At 41.1% G+C, this 6,000-nt stretch overlaps 1 protein-coding gene across 1 annotated transcript in view; it reads left to right on the top strand.

The window, feature by feature from the left end:
* The first annotated feature begins 713 nt into the window (after positions 1 to 713).
* Usp9x (ubiquitin specific peptidase 9 X-linked) overlaps positions 714 to 6,000 on the top strand; it is a 134,031-nt gene continuing 128,744 nt past the window's right edge. The window contains exon 1 of the mRNA XM_050160766.1: positions 714 to 850. The gene's annotated coding sequence lies outside the window, so the exon portion shown is untranslated. The remainder of the gene's footprint in view (positions 851 to 6,000) is intronic.

Here is a 6,000-nt window from a genome sequence, read left to right as displayed (position 1 = left end):
TACCATGTAGCCCCAGCTATCCTGAGTTCCCCCTGCCTCTTGCTTCCTGAGGGCACATGCCACCCCCCTCCCAGCTGAAGGTCTTGATTTTTAAAGCATCCTGTGGTTAACATAACTTTTAAAGTTAAACGTATAAATGTATAAACTTTCTGCATGGGTTCCACTTTTTAAGTCTTATTTAAGAAATGATTCCCTGAATGCCAGGCATCGTGAAGCAGGTTTGTAATCAATCCTTGCACTTGGTAGGTAGAGGCAGGGCAGGGGTTCAAGGTCACTTGCAGCTACAGAGAGAGTTTGAGGTTGGCTTGGGCTGCATTAGACCCTGTCTCAAGAAAACATAAATCCCAACTAGAAACGAAATCCCGTATAACAGAGTCAAAAAGACATTCTTAGATTATCTCTTAAAATGTTTCCCAGATGTCTTTTCTGTGCAAATAGAGAAAAGACTGAATAAAACAAAAACAGAATGACATCATGCATATTGCTTTATAACCTGTTGTTATGTAGCAATATATTTTGAACATCTTTTCATTTGAATAAATGTATCGCTAGTGTTGTGGGTGGGGTTTCCCGGGAAACAGACTCTGGAGACAAGAGATTTGTGTGCAGGAAGTTTATCCGGGAGTGCTTACGAGACCAACGCGCGGGCGTGGGGGAAGGGAGTGAAATAGGATTAGACTGGAGAGGACGTTAGGCGGTGCTGCAGTCGTCACAAGGGCTGGAGCTTGGCGGTTTAGAATTCCCTTCATCATTGTCCCAATTCGAAGAGAGAAAGCTGAGGCATTTGTTTGATGCGGGCTGCCCCTGGGGAAGAGCTGGGGGTGTCACTGGGCAGGGCAACTGCCTTCTTGTGAGTATCATTCCCAGAGCCAACGATCAGCGAGTTAGGGTTGTAGCTGGCTGGTCACCCTCCTGATAGCCCTAGCTAGGAGCCGGAAAGGAGGGGAATCTGAACAGCGCACCACCATTAAGGACACTGTTTGCTCCCAGCCGCAGAAAACACCCACCACTCACTTTCAGCTCGGCAATAGGGGATCGCTGGCAGAAAAGTATCCGTCCCTTTCGTGAGGAAAGCGAAAACTTTTGGAGAGGTGCCTCGTAGGCTCTCACATTTCATTGACCTTAACTAAAATGTTAGGTGAAGGGGGAGCTGGGAAAGTGGGGTCGGGGTTGCCTTGATTTTGTACCTTGAGCAGACAACACTACTGCTTGGAACAATACTTCAGCGTAGAGGAACACAAAGGATTTCGGACAGTATCTACCACAAAATGGACTCCTATAGAAATACTTTGAATAATTACATCTTCTTTAAAGAAATAGTTTTCTTATTGACTGGCCTTTGGGTGTCTATAACATTATGTTGTGGTCTGCAGTGTTGAATTAATAGCCTAACAAATTTCCCTGCCCATATCTTCCGTTGTTTCTTCAGGATTGTCTACTTTGCTTTCTGTTGCTGTGGTAAACACTATGACCAAACCATCTTGGATAGGAAGGGTTTATTATCTTTTATTTTTGGTTTTTCGAGACTGGGTTTCTTTGTGCAGCCCTGGCTGTCCTGGAACTTGCTGGGGGTGGGGGTGGGGGCTTATTTTAGATTGCAAGTTGTAGTCACTGAGAGCATCAGACAGGAACCCGGAAGCAGGAACTGAAGCAGAGGCTATGGAGGAACACTGCTCATTGGCTTGCTCCCTGTGGCTTTACTCAGCCTGCTTTGTATACCGCCTAGGACCACCTGCCCGTGGGTGGTGCCACAATGGTGGGATTAACCATCCCACCTCAATCATTAATGAAGAAAATGCCCCCACAGTCTAGGCCAATCTGATAGAGGCAATTCCTCAGTTGAGATTTCCTCTTCCCAAGTAATTGAGTTAGTATCGAGTTGATGAAAAGTAAGCAGAACAAAGATGAAACGTTAACCGTATCATTGGGAGGTGCACTTTTAAAAAAGTTCTGATGCAGAATACCAATGAGTGCCATGGGGAAACACTCTATATGTGTGATTTCCTTGAACAGTAGATGAAGAGGCCAATTTCCCCTACATCCTTTCAGATATTGGATTTTAACATTTCCGTTAGTTGTATGTTCCTTTTATCTTTTTTAAAAGTACCCTGCCTTCATTGTCATTTTGGTTGTTGACTGTATGCGCTTGTTGTTGTTTGGTTTGCATTGTAGTCCAAAGAAATGTGTTTTAAAATGCGTTAGCTCGGGAAAGCTTCAGAACACCATCTGTCTCGTGGTCTTTGTGCTACAAGGGTTAATTCAGCAGACCTGCCTGGCTTTGCTAGTCAAGACATGAAACATACTAATTAACAGTGCTTATTTTTAACCATGGGCCCAAGGAATTTCAGGGCATTTCGACCCAGTTTGGTATACTTGTTTATGGATAACAATGAGATTGATTACTTCCATGCCCACAGGACTCGAGTATTCGGAAAAATAGCTAGGTGCGTAAAGACTAAAACCTATATATTCTCAGGATTGATGGTACCAGGGCCACATCTGTGCAGAAGTACTTTACAACATGAGCGGTTCTTTTCTGACCTATAAATTACACTGAGTAGCTAACTAATGTATGCCAGAAATATTTTGGAAATATCACTCTGAAAAGTAAAAGGAGAAGACGTTATTCTGCTATTCCAGTGAAGAATGGGGGCACGTGAACCTAGAAACAGCCAGCCATAGCTATCCTGATGGGGAACATGACAGTGCTGTTTCGAAAATAATTTTCTGAATGTAAAGCTTATGAATAATAGGTCTTTAACCCCCATTTTGGATTTTTCTTAGTAAGAAGGCATTTACAGCCATTATTATAGTCAAAATAAAACTATGATGCTATAAATCTAACAAAATACTTAAGATATTTTCCTGTCTCTAGGCATATAAATATATCATATTAAAATTATAGAAATAATTTGTATTGGATTTTATATTGCTTGCATAATCATTGTTGTAATTCACAGTTTCTGTATACATTATAGTCTTGCATATAAATACTAAATATTTACTGGCTCAGAAAAATATTCTTGGAGTCCACATGCACTTTAGATTGGTATTTGCTATGTGTGTGTGAATTTGAAAATGAATGAATTATTAAAATGTGCCGTGATAAGGTAAACTCAGAACTAAAACATGGTGAGGAAATGTATGACTCCTACAGGAATACACTTAGCTATCTCAGTCACAATAGTAAAGATTAACCCAGCCGGGCGGTGGTGGCGCACACCTTTAATCCCAGCACTCGGGAGGCAGAGGCAGGCGGATCTCTCGTGAGTTTGAGACCAGCCTGGTCTACAGAGCTAGTTCCAGGACAGGCTTCAAAGCCACAGAGAAACCCTGTCTCGAACCCCCCTCCCCCCCAAAAAAAAAGATTAACCCAGTGTAGATAAGAATGAAGACAAGACCAGTCTGGTCACCACAGCTGGCTCTACGACAGCCAGAACTACACAGAGAAACTCTGTCTCAAAAAACCGAAAACCAAACCAACAAAAAAGAATGCAGACAAGAGTAAAGCATGGTGGATCTCTGTAAGTTCGAGGCCACCCTGGTCTACAGAGTGAGTTCCAGGACAGTCAAAACCACACAGGAAAACTGTGTCTCGAAGTCAAACAAAAAAGAGTGCAGACAAAACGAATACTGTTTGTTGTATGTAGAAATGTCATGAGGTGTAAGGGATGTGAGTAATGGTTAATAAGGATCAATTTTGCAGTGTATAAACAGGCACAAAGTAGACCTTGGACTTAATAAATTTGTACCTTAACGTCAAGTTGTCTAAGATAATCTTATATCCAGAAAATCTTCATACACAAGGATATTCACTGTAGCATTATTTATAATGACCAAAGTATAAGCATTTCAGACACCCTAAAGGTGAAGAATAATTGAGAAATGATGCAGGCACTGAAACACTAAGCTCCTAGCGACTAAGGAACAGTAGTTTCACAGTAGAGTTCAGGGAGGCTCTTCCGTGAACTGACTTCTGCATGCTGCTCTTAAAGGTGTGTTGCTGAGAAAAAGCAAGGCACAGGAGTATTGGTAGCAAATCTTCTTTGGGGGCGCTAAGCCTGTGCCTGTTTTCTGATATTTTTCAAAACAAAATACTGGGAAGATAAAGCAAGGACTGACAACAGTGATTTCCTATAGGTAGAGCAGGAAATGTGGAATGTACAAAGGTAGGAGCCAGAGTTCTCGGAATGTATTTTGTTTCATACTTTCTGTTGTTCATGTCTTTGTTTGGTTGTAAAAGATAGCCTCCAATGCCAACCATCTCTCAGTATTCACACTCTTGTGATGTCCCACCAACAGGCTGGCATAGTTGGGCTGTGTGACTCCTTCCACAGTTAGATTTTAGACACAACGTGGCTTCCTTTTTGTTCTTCCACTCTCCTGGATCATTTGTATTCTGGGAAATTCTTTGCCCTGCCAAGTGGTTCCACATGAGGATCTGAGGCCCAATGAGAGCCATGTGAGGGGCCCTGATGGCAGCCATGCCTCTGGCTCTGAACTAGCCTTGAGGTGCTTACAGCTCAGTACAAGACTCTGTGTTGAGTATCCCTGAACCAGAACTACTAAACTAAGTTGTTCCTGGTTTCTGACCTCTGAAAACTGTGAGAGAATTCATGTTTGTTATTTCGCACTGCTAGTGTTTTATATAAGCTGTTAAGCAGCAGTTCATCACTAATGCGAGAACTATAAAATTGGTTTTTAATAATTTAAAAATGGAATATAAGCAAAAAAAGAGATAGTCTTTAAAAATTAAAGATGAACTTGAAAAACAGGAGCCCAACTATAAAACTGGTGGCTAAAGTACAAGTAATTATTTCAAGTGACTTATAGACAGAGTATTTTTATGTATCCCCAGTGACTGGATCTCAAGGACAAAAACAACTGGGTAAGTCTTAAATGGCATTCAGTGATCTAATTGTCACTAATAACACTGATATTTTTGTCTTGAAACTATCTGTGAGGTGGAATAAATCAGGTTATTATGTTAACATCATTAACTAAGATTTTACACATGAGAAGGAAGACGTAAGTCAAGAAAATTAACTGGAAACCCTTTTACTCCTTAGATTGGAAATAGCAATATTTAGTCATAATTTCTTTTTCTAAAAGGCACAGCTTTCTTAGTCCTGTTCAATGAAGAGACAGAAAGGAATTATATCAAAATGTCAGGTGAGACGCCAAGCACATTTGGATGATTAAATATCATTTAAAACAAACAAACGTTCAGAGCTCCTTGGAGAATGGTTAATTTCTGTTCTGAGATGAACCTGGAAGATCCTCTGACTAGAAGAAGTTAAGGATGAAATTAAGACTCTACACTTTCTGTGGAGCTCTTACTGGCCCAGGATAGAACAGTCTGAACTTCCAAAAGCATGCTGGTTGTTAGTGTGGTTCAGTGGAAGAGAGCTTGCTTGTCTAGCGTGTGCAAGGCCCTAGGTTCAAACTCTAGCACCCTACCCCTAAAACAAAGCTTGTGACAGTGAGACACTCTACGTATTTATTCCTTTATTTTAACTCATAGGGTTCAAAATGATGCTAACTAACTAATGCTTTGGAAGTTGCTAGAATGCTAAGCTGGTAATGATAAGATTGGCAGGTGAAGGGGAAGAAGACTGCATCTTGCCTTTCAGCAACTCTAGGGGCATCCAGAATGATGGTTTTATTGGAAAGGAATTCACATATAGAAAGAGTATCGGGATTGGGAGGTAGTCATTTAGTGAAGGAATAATTTGGGGTATGTAAATTCTTCTGTCGTCAGTGTGGGCAGTCCATGCCTATACAATTTGTAAACATTTGTGCAGTCATTTGCTTACTATTTATGTGTTTTATTGTAGATAAAGCAACCTGGCTATTTTGTTGTTACCATACAAAGTAATAGGCTTCATTTGGACACTCACTTATGTATATAATATTGTACTGAAACTCACCAGCCCATGACCCTCTCCTGCCCCCCTTTTTCCTTCTTGTAGGTCCCCTTCTTCCCTAAAAATAGCCCCC

Source organism: Alexandromys fortis, unplaced genomic scaffold (genome assembly GCF_014885135.2).
Source record: "Alexandromys fortis isolate MF-2015 unplaced genomic scaffold, M_Fortis_MF-2015_v1.1 scaffold_83, whole genome shotgun sequence".
Taxonomy (NCBI): Eukaryota; Metazoa; Chordata; class Mammalia; order Rodentia; family Cricetidae; genus Alexandromys; species Alexandromys fortis.
This window is presented reverse-complemented; position numbering and strand designations above follow the sequence as displayed.